This window comes from Meriones unguiculatus, chromosome 10 (assembly GCF_030254825.1).
Source record: "Meriones unguiculatus strain TT.TT164.6M chromosome 10, Bangor_MerUng_6.1, whole genome shotgun sequence".
NCBI lineage: Eukaryota > Metazoa > Chordata > Mammalia > Rodentia > Muridae > Meriones > Meriones unguiculatus.
This window is the reverse complement of record NC_083358.1, coordinates 4,411,433-4,430,239: the sequence shown is the minus strand read 5'-3', so window position 1 is coordinate 4,430,239 and position 18,807 is coordinate 4,411,433.

Below are 18,807 nucleotides of genomic sequence, written 5' to 3'. Positions count from 1 at the left end.
CCAGCATATGGTTGCTGGGAATTGAACTCAGGACCTCTGGAAGAGCAGACAGTGCTCTTAACTGCTGAGCCATCTCTCCAGCCCCACCATAAAAGTTTTAACAGACTTTTGTAAATATTGCCAACTTACACTCTAGAAATAATATACATTGATTTTTCCCCAAGTGAATCTGTCACCACTTGGCTTGTTCTACAAATAGGAATTATGAGTAGGCAAGAAGTTCTGGTGCTGGCAGTCACCAGCCCATGAGTGCCTCAAGGCATAGGAACTAGACTCTAGGCAGACCCAGAAATTTATGGCTTCAAGCCTAAAAATAGAGCTGGAGACTCTATGCTTTACAAACCTTAGAATTCTGGATCTTGGTATTGAAGTTGAAGGCTTAACTGCTGTGGGCTTCCACTTGGCAGCTGTTACATTCCTTCACTTCCAGTAGGCATTAACAACAGCAGCAGGCAGTGGGGCTATGCAACACTTGCTGGTGTTGGTTCTTGAATGAGCCCTGGATCATTGAGACTCTTAGCTCTCACAGTGACCAATGTTCTAGCTCTCAGACCTAGGGTGTCTGAGATGCTTGGCCCTGGACAGTGATCAGTTCTGTGGTTCTTGGGCCTTAAGATTCTTGGTGTTTAAGCTTTGGCAGCATTTTGGAATTGTCAGTGTGTAGGGCCTGTAGTTCTTCCTTTTTGGTTCTCACTGACTTTGAGATCACTCTCTAGAACTCTTTAGCTCCTCTTTCACTGCCACTGTTGCTGCTGTTATGAGCATCTTTGCCACTGTTGCTGCTCTACCTCTCACTTTGCCAGCTCAGCCTGTTTTCATCAATAATACCAAAAGTGAGCAAGAAAAGATAGCTTGAGCTAGGAATGTTGGTACATGTAATCCCAGTACTTGTGAGGTAGAGGCAGAGGGATTAGGAGTTTAAAGTTGTTCTCAGTGACTTTGAGGCCAGTAAGCACTACATGAGACATTGAAAGAAGAAAACAGCAAAAGACTGCTTACAGGAAGCCTTCTGCTGGACCTAGTGTTGGTTGTAACACAAGGGTGCAGCACAGAAAGGTGTCTTTGAGCTAACTCAGAATCAGCTGAATAGCCTGCCCTGCTTGTATAACAGAAAAGAGATTGTAGCAAGTATGTTTGTACCAGTCACAGGCCTTCTCTCACCTCCAGAGAGGTGCTCTCCACCTAGCTGCTAAATGTCACTGAACCTCACTGAAAAAGTCCATTGCAGAGTGTTTGACGTAAAAGTCAAACAGTGCCTTCTGGAGCTGGAGTTGTGTGCAGCAAGCAGATGTGTTGCAATGTGGCTTCCTCGAGGTACCCATGGCGTATTTGAAGTAGGTAGACTGCCACAAACAAGGTTGGGTTGGTGACTTGGCTAATAGTGTTCTCAAACCAGCTGAGTAGCAGGGAAGGGTTTAACAGCTGTCAGCTAGGGAACCAAACCACCCTGGTCCCAACACTTAGCTTGTTTAAAGGAAAAGGAAACACTGAAGAGGTGTTTACAAAGCCCTTCTTGTAACAGTGATGTTGCTCTAGTGATAATTTACCTGTCTCAAGTCGGCTTTAACCACCACCGCCATCACTGTTTTGAGACAGTCTCATGTAGCTCAGGCTGGCTTTGAACTTACTGAGTTAAGCCTCTTCTCATCTTGCTTCCACCCCAAGTGCTGGGACTACCAGGCATGTAGCACCACACTTGAGTCAAACGGTCCTGGGGTTTGAGGCTAGGGCTCTGCATGCCAGGCAGTGGAGCTGCAGATACAGCAATTTCTAAAGAGTTTTTCTTTTAAATGGAGACACAAGATTTTTTTTTTTTAATTTACCTATTTTTATTTTATAAATAGTGTTTTGCCTGTGTGTATATGTGTGTACCTGGTACATGACTGGCACCCATGGAGGGCAGAAGAGGACATTGAGTCCCCTGGAATGGAGTGACAGATGGTCCTAAGCAGCCATGTAAGTGCTATGAATGGACCCCAGATTTTTTGGAAGAGTAGCAAGTACTGTTACCTGCCGGGCCATCTCTCCAGCCACACAACATTAATTTTTATTTATTCTTTGATAGGGAGCTATGCCATTTTCTTTTCAATTGCTTTAGCTGCTCAGAGTATATATTTTTTCATTACTTATTTAAGTAGTAAAGTCTCCCGATTCCCTCTTCTCATTCAGTCAAAATGTAGACTTTTAAAAATGACTTTTAAGGGTAACCCATAAGGAAATTTCTCTCCCCCTTTGTTGTTGCTTTTGTTACAGATCTTACTGTAATCTAGGCTTTTCTTGAACTTCCTTGTGAATTATACGCTGGCCTTGAATTTACCATGATGCTTATGCACAGTATCCCTCGGCTGGATTAACAGTGAGCCTTACAATATACGGGGACCCACAATATCACACCCCTATTTTTCATAACTACTTTTTACTCTGAGTGAAACAGACAATATGAACTAAGTATTTGTGATATGAAAAGCTTGTGTTTTATACCCCAAATCTGACTTTATTCCCTGCTCTGGCTAACTTGAAACAACTTTGCATGGCTAGCTTGCCTCTTCTCTTCCTCTGCTTAGGCCTTCAGAGCTGGGCGACTAGACTGGATCTGAGTGGGCTCGGTGCCCTTTTACTTCCTGTTGTGTACTGACAGATCTCGTTTTCCTGAAGTTTTTGCAGGAATCTTCAGGGGAGGCTTCATTACCTGGAGATGTGGTGTAGGAAACAGTCTTTGAAGGCCTCCTGCTATAGACAGACGGAACTGAAGCTATAGTCTCTGGCCTCTACAGCCCCATAGCCCGGTGGAGCAGTGCCTGATCTGTCCTCTGCTGCAGGTTCACCAGATGACAGGAGCTAGCCAAACCTCCCACTCTAGGCTAGTCCGTCGCAGGCACAGTAGTTCCTCGGATATCCTGATGGTGGCGCTGTGGTGCTGCTCAAGGAAGTCTGGTCAAAGGATTTGCCGGTGGAGGGGGAGTGAGATCATGAGCCTTCCCAGCTGTGCTGTGCCATTAGACTGGGCCCCAACAGGTGCCCACTCCAGAAGTGGTCCTTAGTGCCTCAGTCATTTCTCTGTGACCCTGGACCTTTCTGAGCAAGTGCTTTGCTGGTTCAGAAGAACATCTTCAGTGGCACTGTGGAGAGGCTCAGACTAGGGCAGGCTGCCGGAGGGTCACACCACAGAGACCTGGGCAGAGGGGCTGAGGCTGGGCTAGTAACCCCAAGGACCTGCCGGAGCTCAAACCCCAAGCAGCTCACTAGGTGCACAGTGGCCCTGCATAAGCAGGGTGTGGGGACACTCTTGATGCGATGGTTGCTTTCTAGCTGGGCCGTTGATAACAAGTGACAGAAAAGCAAGTCGTGGAGGGAGACCTGCCTTTGTGGCAGGGGCTGGCCCATGGGAGTGCAGGTTGATCTGAGAGCTGGCTGGCATCGCTTGTCCCTTGCTCTGGACATATGAGGGGAGCAGGGACCCCTGCTCTGTTTCTCTGACGGCACTGCTGGGTTAGTCCAGAATGTTTGGGGAGGGGGATGCCAAAGAGCATGGTAACTTCTTGCCCTCAGCTACTCCCTTTGGGCCACGGTGGAGGACTCCAGAGCCTGGCTTCTGCAGCTTTTTGACTCACTTCCGCACAGACCCTTTCCTTTCTTCTCACACCTTCCCACTTCAGTGGCGCTTTTAAGGCAGTTCACGGGGTTTACCCCCAATCTATCTCCAGCATTCTCGTACCTTCTTGCTCACGCACTTTATTTGAAATAGGGTCTCATGAGGTTAAGGCTGGCCATGACTTGCTGTGTAGCCAGTTCCCCTGAACCTCTGATTATCCTCCCTTGGCTTCTTGAACGCTGAGATGACAGGCTTGCACCAGAGTGCCTGGCTAAGTTCTCCCCCTTGGTTTAAAAAGGCACTGTTCAGAGGCAGCTTTACCACTTTTAGAGCCTTCGTCCTTCTGGAACGTCTTCTAAATGCCTTTCCTCTCTGTGTTTATCTCACCTTCCCTGCTGTCTTCCTGTACCGCCTGTCTGTGGCAGCAGTAGCAGCTCACACAGAAGTAATTCCTGTCATCCTAAGAACCTGTCTGAGTTAGTCTGCCATTCCTTCTCCTCCTCCTCTCTGTATCAAGCCTCAGCTCCCTGCCACTTCCACCTGTAGTGGTCTCATCCATCCACAGCCTCCCTTTTTGTTCTCTGTGGACTTGCTTTTTACCTCAGGGCCTATCCTGGGACCCTGATGACACACTGGTGCTGAATCCCAAGATCACCACCTCCAGTCTCCCACCATCGGGCACCAGCAGAGACCTTGGGTCTGAGCCTGTTCATTTGAGGTCCCTTAGCTTCCCATGTTCACAGTTAGTTACCTTTTGACTCAACCCTCCTCAGTTTCTCATGTAGCATGTTCCTTACTGTTGTGTCCCATGAGTCTGGTTAGTGTCCCCAGTCCAGCACCGTCTGTTGTCTTTCTTGAGCTCTGAGTCCCCTGATGCTCTTCTCTTTTTTCCCTCCAGGACCTGGGTGATTGTTTGGGGCTGTGGTAAGGCTTCAGGGATGGGAGCTCTCCACACCGCACTTCCCCTCCCAGGACCAGCTGTCGGGAGGAGCAGCCTCTCATCTGAGGAAGATCGCCCAGGAGGCAGCATAGCTTTAGTTACGGTTTTTATGGGGAAGTTACAGTTGATTGTGGCATAAATGCTAAGGGAAGGCAAGAAGTGTGTAAAATGCTCTGTAGTGAATACAGCGGGTGAGAATGGGAAATGGTTTCATATAAAGGAGGGCTCGGGCTGTGCCTCAAAACCTGGCATAGGCTGAAACTGCAGGGCACACTGGCTCTCTGGAGGTGAAAGTGTTGGCGTCTGGGGTTGAAAGCTCTAGGCAGCGAGGCCATGGGAGAACAAGAACCTAGCAAGGAGCACCTTGTGGACACGGAGACCACACCAGTGAGAAGGCAGGCATTACAGCATGCTCCTACTATGCGTTTGTGTCCTCCTGGAGGGTGTGGTCACTGAGTGAGTGTGTGGTCTCATGGGGTACCTGTGGCACCTGCGGCTGTGGTTCTCTGACTCAGCATGCAGCTTGCAATGACACGTTTGCGAATATTCAGTCAGCCACTTTAGCCCCTGCCCAGTTTGTTTTTCCATATCATTTTCCCTTCTATTTACAGACAGGCAGACTTTTCTGATTCTAAACCAGCCTGGCCCAGCTCTATGTCTATCCCATGTTCCCACCAGCTCCTTGTTTTCACTAAGAATCCTGGGTGGAAGTGGCCACTTCTGTGTGCATTTACTAGCCTTTCCCTGTGTACATGACCTAGGGCCCCAGTTTCCCTCTCTGGCCTCCTCATGTAGGACCTCCCTGGGTATCCACTTAGTTTTCTAAGGTCTCAGCAACATAGGCTTTTTTTTTTTTTTTTCCCCTCCTTACCCCTAAAATTCTGATACTCTGGTTTTCTCCATGTCCTTTACTGCCATTAGGTCCCTAGCCATTCTTGGGCAAGTTCCGCCCAAGCTTTGGATTTCTGCTCCTAGAAGCAGCTGTCATATCTTAGCTGAAAGCCCTGCAGCCATGTCATACAGGTCCTCTGCAACCCCCTCCCCACAATGTCATCTCACTCTCCTCTAGTCCAGCCCTTGTCACTCACAGCCTCCTCTTCCTGCCTGTGGACATCCACACAGTGATCATTTGTGTCAGCAGCTACTCTTTCCCTCTTAAAAACTGCTTTTTGGGCATAGTAGCACACACCTGTTGTCCCTGCACTTGATAGACAGGCAGGAAGATGTGGAGTTCAAGGCCCAGCTGGTCTGCTTAGCAAGAAGCTGTCCTGTCTCAAACAACAAAACTCAAACCAAAGAACCCTAAACCAAAACAATCTCCCTGGGGGACTTTGGTCTGGCCACTGCTGCCTCAGCTCCCCTGCCCATCATCACTACCCAGGATGGCCCCTGGACTCTTGTGCTGCCTCACATAGTTTAATATGCCTGTGGAATCAGTGTTGTCTCAGTGCAGAGGGAGCAGCTGTGGAGCTTAGTAAGAGCCAGACAGTACCAAGAATGTGCTAGGATAGGCATCAGGACAGTGAAGGTGGGTGAGGGTGACCTTGAACCCCTGATCGTCCATCACAGGCCTGTGCCACCATACACAGTTTATGTGTTGCTAGGACTCTGAAAAGCCTGAGCTACAGTCCCAGCCTCTCTCAAAGCACTTTTATGAAACGCTGCTCTAAACATTATAGAAGAATGTGACAGATGGAGGAACAGGACACGTGACACCAGAAGGAAATAATCAGATAAAATCAGAACTTGGAACACTCTGTGAAACTTCACACACCATGTCACAAAAGAAGAATAAAGGTAGTACATACAATGATTTCAGACTGGGATAATGTATAACCAGCAACAGTTTTGAATCCAGGCTGGATCCCAGAAGAAAAGCAACCAGCCCCCTTTCTCTTCAACCGTCTCTGAACCAGAAGCTGTATGATAAACACTGAGAGCCATCACTGTTGAAAACAGGCAAGAGCCAGGTAGTAAAGGGGCACCCATGGCTCTGCGAGGACTCTGCAGGTGGCTTACGGGGTCATTACCAGATGGTCCTGTTCAGAGACAGGTGACCAGGCTTGTTCTAGCTTACCAGTTTGTGCAGAAGTGCAGGCTGTGAGGCACTGGGCTCTTGCCCAGCTTGAAGTTGTTCTCCAAAGTCAGAAGTTAATAGTGAAGACAGTGACAAGAAGCCTCAGGCAGTGTGGCACCCTAACCAGTGCCGTTTGTGGTCTTTGTTCCTGAATCGTAAACCTGCTGTCTTAGGTACTATTCTGTTGCCGTCAAGAGACACTGTGACCAAGGCAACTTACAAAGGAAAGTGTCTGAGAGCTTGCTGACAGGTTCAGAGTGTTGTCTCATGATCATCACGTCAGGGAGCATGGTGGCAGGTGGGCAGGCATGGCACTGGAGCAGTAGTATAATGTAATCAACAGGCAGGAGCAGAGCAAGGCTGGGCCTAGCATGAGCCTTTGAAGCCTCAAGGCCCAGGAACACCTCCTTTAACTAGGCTATACTTCCTAATCCTTCCTAAACGGTCCAGGATTAGGAAGTATAGCCTAGTGGGGACCAAGTATTCAGACGTGGGCCTATAGGAGCCATTCTCATTCAAATCACTCCTGAGTTCTACCCCCAGCTCTAGCCAGTGAGGGGTGTCTTGGCACAACAGAGAAGCATCTTGGGATGTGGAAGCTCACTGCGCTGGAGAGCCTGGCTGCCAGGGCAGGTGTTTCCTCTTCATCTTTCCTCTGTCTTTTTCAGACAGCTTGTGTTCTCAGAGCTTTGAAATCTCTTTATTTTAGGAACATCTGAAAATCGACTGGTAGAAATGGGGTTTGTGCCAGTTCTGGCTTTCCCCCATCCAAATTACACATTTACTGAGAATAGCTATCCCTATAATTTCCATGGAACACTAGATTACTGGTGACAATCAGAAGACAGGGTGCTGGGTACCTTTTGTATTTTCAGTGTAGTTCTGATCTGGAGGTTTCTGGTAGAGTTTCATTCTGTTTTCATTCACTGGACTGGCCATTTCTCCCATTCCCTGGCAAGCAACAGAGATATTAAGTCAGAAGTACTGAAGTAGGGAAGTGTGGTTCGGAACCGCTGCGTTCACTGGCTCTGAAAGTTTCTGTGTATCTTAGTGACTTCTGTAGCACTTCCTACATAAAGGCACAGCTGTACAATTAATTGTGTCTCATGCACTGTTGAGAAATTAGCCTAGCACTAGTATGTTTTCAGGCCATGTGCTAACTTTTGCCTTCTGCACAGACAAGGCCATCTTGAGGATGGCAAAAATTGGAGGACACATCCAGAGCTCTGAGCCTTGAGAGCTGTGCCTGCTAGGGCTGACATGGACCACAGAGTTCACCAAACATTTTGGAACCTCCTCCCTCTGGTAGCATCAGGCGGGGGTGGTGTGGATCTACATGAGTACTCTGAGCTGGAGCATATCAGGAACATTCAGCCTTCGCACCTGTCCGAGACAGGTGGGATGCAGGTGTGCCAAGTCCAACCACCTGATGGCCTCCAACCATCTGCACGTGTTGTGCCCAGGAGCAGGGACACTCTGCTAGCTGCTGCACAGGCTTCCTCTGCATCCGGGTCTCTGAGGAAGTATCTTGTGCCAGGCTACAGAGGAAGCTGAGGATTGTCACATCACAGGGCTGAAGACCAGAGTCGGCCGTGACACCTGGGTCCCTCCGCTTGTCCCTAGCTGTTTTTGGGCCAGGACCATCTGTTCAGTACATGAGACAGGGACCTCAGGAGCAGGCATGCGTGACTCTGCCTGTGGAGCAGCAACCCAAAGTGCTTGAAAGAAAGGAAGTGAGTTGTGAGTCCTGTTTTTTCTTAAGATGAGTGCTCATGAACCCCAGTCTAGTCTTGAACTTTTTATCCTCCTGAGGTGTGTATTACCATGCCCAATTTCTGTGCTGCTGGGAGTTAAGCTCAGCTCATTATGCAGGCTAGGTAAATGCTGTCAACTGGGCTCTATCCACAGCCTCTAGGTGAATTCCTGAGTTGCCGCTGAATAAGCTGAGTGGCACACACTCTGACCCATCATGACACAGGAGCAGGAGGAATATAACCTTCGTTTCTACAAAGCCACAAAGGTTTCAGAAGTGCTTTCCCTGCAGCCAAGCTTACTCTGACCTGAACTGCTGCACGTGGAGAATACTGTAGAGCAGGCCCACCATGGCTGTCTAGGCAGGCACAAGGTAGAAGGATGGTTCTATGTTTTATTTAAGCTACTACTTCATTTTGTGGGTTGTTTTCAAGTCAAGGTATCACTATGTAGCTCTGGCTGTCCTGGAACTCACTGTGTAGACCAGGCTGTCCTGGAACTCACAGAGAGCCACCTGCCTCTACCTCCCAAGTGCTGGGATTAGAGGTGTGCGCCACCATGCTCAGCCATCTTTGTGTCGTTAATCACAGCCAACTCATGCTGTATCTCAACAAATATAAACACTCAGGATCTTGACATCTCGTTTGAGAACTGGTCGGTAGTCAGTGTCCACTGTCTGTTGACTGAACAGAGACATGGTAGGGTTGGGTGACTCAGCGCTGTCTTCAGGAGGTCTGTGGGGGCCACGACCTCCCTTTCAAATGATTCTCTTTTCTACACCTTATTAAACTAGCACGAATGAAGCTTCAACATATGAATAAACTATTGATTGAATCTTTTGTCCATCTTTAAATTCCTCTTTTTCCACCTATTCACACACCCATGCATTCGTTTACCTATTCACCTACCCACTGAGCCATTTATCGATCTACTTACTCACCTGTTTGTCCCACGAATCCATGCACTTATTCATCTATCTACCCATCCATCCATCCCTCACTCACCCACCATTCCATCCACTCATCCTTTTCACTCCATCCATCCCTCACTCACCAGCCAGCTAGCCAACCATCTGCCCTTCTGTTTACCCATTTATCTAAACAGAAAAAAAAAAACAACAACTCACCTCATGAAACTTTTTTTTTAACTAAGTATAAGAAAACCAGAAAAATAAAGTCTTAATGTATAGAGGACCTTTAATTCAGAACATGGTTTCTCTGGCAAGAGATCACATCCAAAGACCTTCCAAGTCTGTCTGATCTGCCTGGAATACAAACATGCTTTAATCCAGGAGACAGAGGCAAGCAGATCTGAGTTCAAGGCCAGCCTGGTATAGAGCAAGTTTCAGATAAAGAAAAGCTTTGGTCCAGGTATGGTGGATCCTGCCTTTAATCCCAAACAATGAAGGTAAAGATAGTTTGTAGAAGGAAGCACCCATGCTTGAAAGTGAGGTCTAATGGACTAGCAGAAAAAGAAAGTAACAAAATAGGATACAACCAACTCTCTTGAGAGAGAAAAGGGAAGCTACTTAAGACACAATGCCGAGAGAGAAAGAGAGAGCAGTGTTTACCTAAACGGGTGGAGATAGAAGCTAGATTGAGTAAGTCAGCTGGGAGAGGATTTTGAGCCAGAACAGCTGAAACAGCCAACTATGAGCTCAGAAAGAACAAGAAAGGGAGAGCGTATCCAGCAGTAAATCTCAGGGGCTGAAGACAGTCTAGGCCTGGGTTAGATTGATGGAGGCTGGAAGCTTCCAGGACAAGGCCTCACTTAGCAGACAGAGGCAATAAGACAGAGACAACAACTGAGACACGTGAATAAAAGTTCCTCTTACATTAATGTCTTATTCTGTGTTACCTGGGTCCCATTTCACTCTACCTTTTCTCAGAGATGTGAAAGCTAAGCTTCTGTCTTCTTGACTGTAGCCATGTTTCTGCTGTGACTCTCCTGTCAGTATGTCCCTGAGTGACTGTTATTTAGCAAAGTTCCCCATCCACATTCACACAGGCATATTTGCTATTACTTTTACAGCTGGCTGATGCCTTTCATTTTTATTGTATTTTATTGTTTTGTGCTCAGAGGATAACATTGTTTTCAATTTCTAAATGGCATCTTCTATAGAAAATTCACTTATTCTTTCAAACAATTCCTTGCAGGTCAGTAGTTGTTCGGCAGGCTGTTGGAGTGGGTGTGAGTACTGGGGTACAGTGGTGAGGCAGTTAGCAGCTTGCGCCTTAGCGACGCAGCAGGAGCCTGGTACGATGACAAAGGCTGTATGCAAATTAGCTGTAAGAAAAGAGAGCATTTTAACCAAATTATTTTAATTCTAGGTGAAACTAAAATTGAGTAATTTACATCCTATGTTAAACACCATGGCTTCCTTCCATATGTCACTGGGACAGGTTTTTCTGCGGTGAGCTTTTCTGGCTTCTGAAATTAGTCTGTTAGAGTCCCTGGCCTGTGCCCACTAGCCACCACCCACTCTCCCTCTCGTTGTGATTGGTGTTTAACACATCTCTCTGCAGAACCGGGATCTTGGCCACCACTGCCTCTGAGACTACCTCCAGTCTGCATTATGAAGCCATTTAATGAGCAAAAACTACAATAAATGATTCTCAAATAGATATAATCGCTTTGCTTTTATGTTGAGACCCGTGAATACTTCATGATGAGCCAAATACGATTTGCCACTTTTTTGGCAGCAAGCATATTAGGTTTTCATTTTATGTCTGCCTTGACTAGAAACATTGGAATATTTTGTTCTGTGTTTTAAGCTGCATGATGGGTATCACCTGGCTGACATTCCGAGTAATATTTTTTTGACATCTTCATATATTTTGATATATATATTCTGTTAATACTTTTTTCTCACCAATTCTGCCTTATTCTTTTAGTACCTAATAAAAAATTCATTTGCAAGTTATTTCTGTTATAAAGAAGAAAAGAAAGTCACGTTCCCATGCTGTCTTGATCAGAGCTGAAGCTTGAAGAGCTGGTTTGCCTCTCTCTGTAATCCAGTTGCAAGCTTGGTTGTGATAGAATAAGTCAGTTTTCTATTTACAACGAAACAGGAGAAGTTTTAATCTTAAAGCCGTAGAGGGAGTACATAACAGCACCGGGATGTAAGCTCACATTTTAATACAGTGTGTGAGGAGGCCGGAAGCATTCGGTGCCTTAGCTACGGTTTGAGCGCATCCCCGAGAGCCTGTGGTTGGAAGCTTGGTCCTCAGTGCAGCACGTGGGATGGCAGGGCCCTTGAGAGGGGTGGCCTAGTGAAAGGTGACCAGGTCCCAGGGGCACTGCCTCCAGAGGGACTGATGTTGGTCTCATGAGTGAGCCTGACCTTCCCTGAATCCCTCCCATGTGCTCCTTGCCTCCCTCACGTACTCACGTTGTTGTGATGTGCCTTACCAGAAATGAGGCGATGGCACCTTCCCTTGGGCCCCCAAAACTATGAGCTAAGTAAAACTACTTTCTCTATAAACTCTGCAGCCTCAGGCACTTTTTATTTTATTTTATTTTCAGAGCTGAGGACCAAACCCAGAGCCTTGCCCTTGATAGGCAAGCACTCTACCACTGAGCTAAATCCCCAGCCCTTAGGTACTATTTTAGCAACAGAAAATTAGAATCTTTTTTACTGATATACATTATGAGATACTTAGATTGAATAAAACCGAGTGATTCTTTTTAACTAGGGTGACAATCCCTACCTAAATGCATGTTTAATAGTTCCCTCACATTAGGTTCCAACTCTCCTGGAGTTCTGTTTTTAAGCATCCACATGGACTGTATCCCAGTAAAACCCAGGCATAATAACCAGGATTTTCTGGATAATTTGTTACATACGATGGGGGCTGGAGAGACAACTCAGAGCTTAAGGGCACTGGCTGCTCTTCCAGAGGTCCTGAGTTCAATTCCCAGCAACCACATGGTGCCTCTTCAGATAATGAGATCTGGCGCCCTCTTCTGGAGTGCAGGTGTACATGCAGACAGAACATCATATACATAATAAATAATGAATAATTCATGCTTCATTCACTGCTACACACACACAGCCCTTGGCTCAAACCGCTTCTCTGAATAGTTGTGGACTGTGATGGTTTGACACACAATTTCCTAAACCCACATATCACTTGACTTTAAGCTGACGGTAAGTATGCAAATTGCAGGTGTGAGTGCATGCATGGTGAAGATGCTGCCAAGGACATTCGTTGTCTGTGACAGCTGTGTATTCCTTTTATAAAGCTCATAGGATACGGGTAGGTGTGCGCAACGCTGGAACTGCTCCAAGATTATGCAGTTTCTTCTTGGATTTTTTCCTGCTAGTAGTAGTAAATGAATCAGTCTCTATCTCTCTCTTCCCCTTCCTCTCCTCTCTCTTCACCCTATCCCCTTCTCCCTTTTGAAGAGAATTCTTGGCCTCTAGTCTTTCCTGTAGAGCAGTCAGGCTCTGTGTGCTGCGCCACCTCCAGAGTGGTTACGGCTTTGGGAGCTGCGCGTTCTACCCCTCGTAGGTTACATGTTCTGTGTGTGTTATATAGAGTACATCCTCACAAACGTGTGTGGAGGCCAGAGGTCAGCAAGAGGTGTTTTCCTCTTTTAAAATTTTTTTAAGATTTAAGTTTATTATTAAAAGATTGGAAATAACAAATATCGCATACCTAATTAACCAGACCCAAAGTCGGCCACCTTATTTTTTGAGACAGGGTCTCTCACAAACCTGGAGCTCATTGATTCAGCTAGGCTGGCTGCCCACCGAGCTCAAGGATACACCCCACCCCCACCCAGCACTGGGGTTTACTAGTGTGGGCTGGGGATCGGAGGGCAGATCTTCATACTTGCCACTGAGGCAGCTTCCAACCTCCAGGCTATGACCTTCTGGGCCACGTTCTTTCCATCCTGACCTCAGCTATTCAGCCCAACAGGAACTAGCTTCGGACTCTGGCCACAAGCCGGGTTCAGAGTCTTCTATTTTTGCCACTTATTAGCTGTATCATTCAAGAGTTTTGAAGTTTTGGTTCTTCATGGTGAGTTAATTTTTATGTGGTGTAAGGTAGGGCCGGGAGCCTTCATTCTTTTGCATCACCATTTTCCAAAGAAACAAGTTCTATTCTGCAATGGCACTCGACAAAGATCGCTTGACTTTATACATCTGTTTTTATGTTAGGTCTATGCCAGTTTAATAACTACAGTTTTATATAAACATTAAAGTCAGGAAATGTGCTTTTTTTTCCTTAAAGTTCTTGTTGTTCATAGTCCTTTGAGGTTCCTATTTCTTAAAAAAAAAACAAAAACAAAAACAAAAAAAACAAGAAGAGGAGGGGAGAAAGAGAGAGGTTTTGTTGTTGTTGTTGTTTTGTTTTTTAAATTCAGAAAATATTGTGAGGATTTTCAGGGATTTGGTTAACTGTAAAGTGTTCTGACTATTATAATTTAAAAATTATTTTATCTTATAATCCATGAACATAAGGTTTCTTTCCATCTATGTATTGTTTCTTTAATTTCACTTGACATTACCTTGCAATTTTTAGTGTACGAGTCTTCACTTCCTTGGTTAAATTTATTCTAAGTAATTTATTCTTTTTGATGATGTTCAAAGTAAATTTTTTTAAAATTTCCTTTTTGGGGTCTGTATTGTGGGTTTGTAGAAATGCAACTGACTTCTTTCTTCTTTTCTTTCTTTCTTTCCTTCCTTTCTCTTTCTCTCTCTCTCTTTCTTTTGTGTTTTTTTTCGACAGGGTTTCTCTGTGTAGCCTTGGCTGTTCTGGACTCACTTGCAGACCAGGCTGGCCTTGAATCACAGAGATCCGCCTGCCTCTGTCTCCCAAGTGCTGGGATTACAGGTGTGAGCCACCGTGCCACCTGCAACTGATTTTTTTATCTCATACTTTTTAATTATTGCTGTATTTTTATTTATGGGTTTATATCTGTGTGTAGGTGTGTGCACATGAATTCAGTTGCCCAGTGAGGCAGGAGAGAGGTCAGATCTCTGGAGATGGTGTTACAGGTGGTTTTACACCACCCAACTTGGGTGCTGGGAACCAAACTCAGGTCCTCTGGAAGACACCAAGCACTCTTAACCACTGAGCCATCTCTTCAGCCCAGCTGTTGTCTTATATTTTAATTGATTTTTATACAATATATTTTGACTGCTTCTACCCTCCCCAGCTCCTCCCAGCTGTTCACTGCCTCCCCACCCACCCAACTTCATGTCTTTTCTTTCTAAAAGAAAAAAAATAAACATATACACATAGAGAGAGAACCTCCCCAAAACAAGAAAAATGGAAACTAAAATATATAAACAAAGACCAATAAGACAAAAAAAAAAAAAAAAAAAAGCTCAAACAAAGCAAAATGAAACCAAAAGTTTGCGAAATCCCATTGAGTTTATTTTGTGTCGGCCAATTACTCAGGGTTAGCTCCACACCCAGGAGACGCCATTGGAGAAAACTAGTTTTTCCTTTGCCAGTGGGTATCAGTGGCAGCTAGCTTCTTGGTTAGGAGTGGGAGCCTGTGCCCACTTTCCCAGCTTGGCACTGCGACCCATGTAGCTCGGATCTGCAGGACCATGCGCTGCCATGGTCTTGGCGAGCTTCTGTGAGCATCAGTCCTGTTGTGTCTTGAAGACACTGTTACTTTGGAGTCATCCATCACCTCTGGTTCCTAGAATCCTTCCACCCCCTTTTCCCTGTAGACTCCTGAGCCGTGGGGGAGGATTGATGAAAACATCTCACCTAGGACCGAGTGCTCCCAAGCATTCAGGCTGCACTCTCTGCAGCTGTGCTCTGCTCTGCCACACGCTGCTTCTGTGGTGGTGGCTGGCGGGGGCACTGAGCCGAGTCCACCCTGGTGCCAGTGCCTTCCCTAACCTCCTCGTGGAGAGGTCCACTGTGAATCTGCAGAAATCAACTGATTTCTGAGTGTTGGTTTTGTGTTCCATATTTTGTTAAATTCAGTTTTTAGCTTTCACAGTTTTTCTTTTGAGTAGAACCTTTAGGTTTTGGTTTTTTGGGTTTTTTTTTCATATAAAACCACGCTGTCTGAATCATCTGATTCTGCCTTTTCATCTGCTGCCTTGAAATTTTCATTTCTGCCTGATTTCTCTAAGATTCCAACTACTGTGTTGAACAGAAGCATCCAAGGTGAATGTCCTTGTCTTGTTACTGCTCCGAGATGAAAAATGTTCAGACTTTCACCACTGAGCTTGATGATGGCTGGTTTTCTGTGTCAGTTGAGATAATCATGAATTTTTCTCCCTTCATTTTTGCAATGTGTATTATACTGTTACACTGACTGATTTTCCAGGGGCAAATTGTAGTCCTGACATACTCTGTACCCTTTAATATACTGCTCGGTGATGATGATGATGATGATGAAGAGGAGGAGGAGCCTCTGTGTGTGCTATATGCTAAGGTGCTTATGCAGAAGCCAGAGGTGTCCTGTCATTCTTGGTCTCTGGGGAGGAGCCTGCCAAAAAGGCCGGAACTAGACTGACGACTAGCAAGCCCAGTGATCCTCCTGCCTCACCTGCCTCACGCCTTCTTCCCTCGGCCAGAGCCGGGGTTACAGGTTCATGTACAGCCATGCAAAACGGTTTCAAGAAGGGGTTTGTCACCAAGTTCTTCTAAATTGAAAAGAATGTTACACATGAATACAATGTATTTTTACCATATCCAATCTCCTGTATCCCCCCTTCCACCTCTCTCTCAACTTCACATCTCCTCCTCCTCTTCCTCCTTCTAACCTGCTGAGTCCAAACAGTCCTGCTCATGTGCACAGAAGTCTGGGACCATCCGCTGGAGCATGGGAAGCCTACGCACTGCACCTGACTTGTTCATGGGTTCTGGGGACTCAGGCTCGTGCCCTGTGCTTGGACATCAAGAGTCCAAGGCCCTATGCTGCCGAATCCAGTTTGCTCAGTTTTGTTGAGGACTTTGCAGTATTCTCGGTCTTTTATGTTTCCAAGCTGTTTTCACCTGACTTTGGTTTTAGAGTGGCTGCTTCATAGAATGAGTGAGGTGGGAATGGCTGCCTGTGTGTCAGGCCTGGTATCCGCTCTGTGAGTGCTAGGTAGCAGTCATCAACAAAACCCTCTGATCATGGACTTCTCTTTGTTGGAGGGTTCTTGATTCCTAATTCAATGTCTAAATATGTTTATAACTTCTACTTCATCTTGAGTCATTTTAGGTAGTTCACACCTTTCTAGGGATTTTTCCATTTCACTTGGATTTATCCAATTTATCTGGTGTAGAATTGTTCATAGAATTGTTCATTTATCTCTATAAAATGAACACTGATTTTTTTTCCCCCTTCCTCTTTCCTTTCTTTTTTCCTGTGAAATCGGTCTTGTTATATAGCTCAGGCTGGCCTCAAAACTGGAGATCTGCTGCACAGACTGAGTGACCTCAGGTGCGCTTGTTCCTGGCTGGCCTCAGACTCAGAGACTCGCTGCATAGCCTGTGTCCTCCACAATCTGTGAGAATTGCACTAGATGCTTTCTCCAGATGCACAAATGCTGAGGAAATGAGGCCCTGCAAGCCAAAGGAAAAGAACGCTGATGTTCTCTGACCAGCTCCCACCCCATTCCCTTTCCCCAGTGGTACAGTATGGGAAAGCAGTGTGCTTGGCAAGGTGGGGCTTCCAGCCTGATTCCCTCTTTCTTTCTCTCTCTCTCCCTTTCTCCCCCCTCTCTCTTACTCTCTTATGTTTTTGTTTTCTTTTGTTTGTTTTGAGACAGACCTCTCACTCTGTATCCCTGGCTGTAAAAGTTTTTATTCTTTTAGCTACTTTGTTTTTGGGTTCTCTTGCCTCTTAATAATATCTTCTCCTGGCTCAGCTCAGCTTCTCCTGGCTCAGCTGTCACCAACTCTCTTCTCACTCTGCTAGCTCAGTTCACTCACAACTGTCTTTTATTTTCACTCTGCTCAATCTCTTCTTCTCTCTAGCCCTACTTACTCTTCTTTCTTCTTGGATCAACTATCATCTCTGCCCTTGCTCCTGTCTCCTCGACCCTACTCCTGCCTACCCCCTGATCCTACAACTTTCTCCTCATCCTTCTCCCCTCTCTACTCCCAGCCTCCGTTGGCTTTTTTATATCCTCTGCTGTTCCCAGAAGTCCAAGAACCAACTGATACTAAAGGGCATAGGGTCAGACTGTCCTGGAGCTCTCACTATGGAGACTTGGTTAGCCATAAACTCACAGAGCTCTGCCTGTCTCTGGCCCCTAAGTACTGGGGTTAAAGGCATGAGCCACCACTCCTAGCTCCTGTCTGATTTTTTTAAATGCTGTTTCTTTATTCTTTAGCTTGACTCAATGGCATCTATCTCAGTTCTTTAAGAAATAGAAGTCCCAACCTCATAGAGATAGCTTGAGATCATGTCATAACTAAAATCCTTAAAGTACATTTTAGTTGTTTTCATTACCTGTGTGAGGAAAGTGAAAAGGATGTTATACAAATTAATAAATAGTTCTGCGTACACATGGACTCAGCAGAGACCAAAGGAAGAATCAGCCTTATGCTGGTGTCTGGTTTGAGGGTATCACTGGGCTATTTCCCAATTAGATCACAGAGACAAATCCTGCCCACTAAAGCCCTGGGTTAGAACCTGACTTTTTGCCTCCTTTCGGAGATAAGAGTCAGGAAGACATTCTTTGTAGACTTAACAAATTTTCTTCTAGCTGTTGTCTTTTATTATCAGTGTGAGCTGCCTTCCCCAGCTTCAGCCGTGTGGGTTTTGTGGTGAGAGGGAGAAGTTATTCTCTCTTGACTGCCATGCTAACTGTGATGGCAAAGGCTAGTGAGCTGAGGTCTTCCCAAGAGGCTTGTCTAATCCACCAGACATGCTAGTATAGAGGCACGACAGTGGAATGCTCTAGCCATCTTTGGAAAGGATTGTTTTACTTATTAAAACTGGGAGTAGTCAAGAGAAAGAGGCAGGAGGATCTGTGAATTAAAGGCAAGCCTGGTCTACATGGTGAGCTCCAGGCTAACCAGAGTTAAAGTGGGTTAAGGAAGAAAGTACCTAACATCTATCACAGGTCTTATAGTCTATTTTATTTAAAACAAATTTAAACTGGGCATGTGCCATTAACCCTTGATCCTCCACCTCCCTCCCTCCCTCTCTCTCTGTCTCTGTCTCTCAACAAAACCTCAGTCATTCGATTTTATCAATAAAGACTCAGGAGCCAGATGTTGGGGTGAAATCCTCTATCTCAGAGAAGCAGATAGTACCCAGCTGACCTTCCTACTCAGCCAATGTCCTCCCGAAAAGAAACGCTCTTTCCCCATGCCACCTCAAAAAAGCAAACACACACACAAACAAAAACAAACCTCAGACTCAATGTCTCTCCCTTCTTCTTTGTGTCTATCTATCATCCTGACTTCCTCTTACTCTCTCTATTTTTTTTCTATGTTCACTCCATTTCAACTGGTTGTTTGCTTTGCC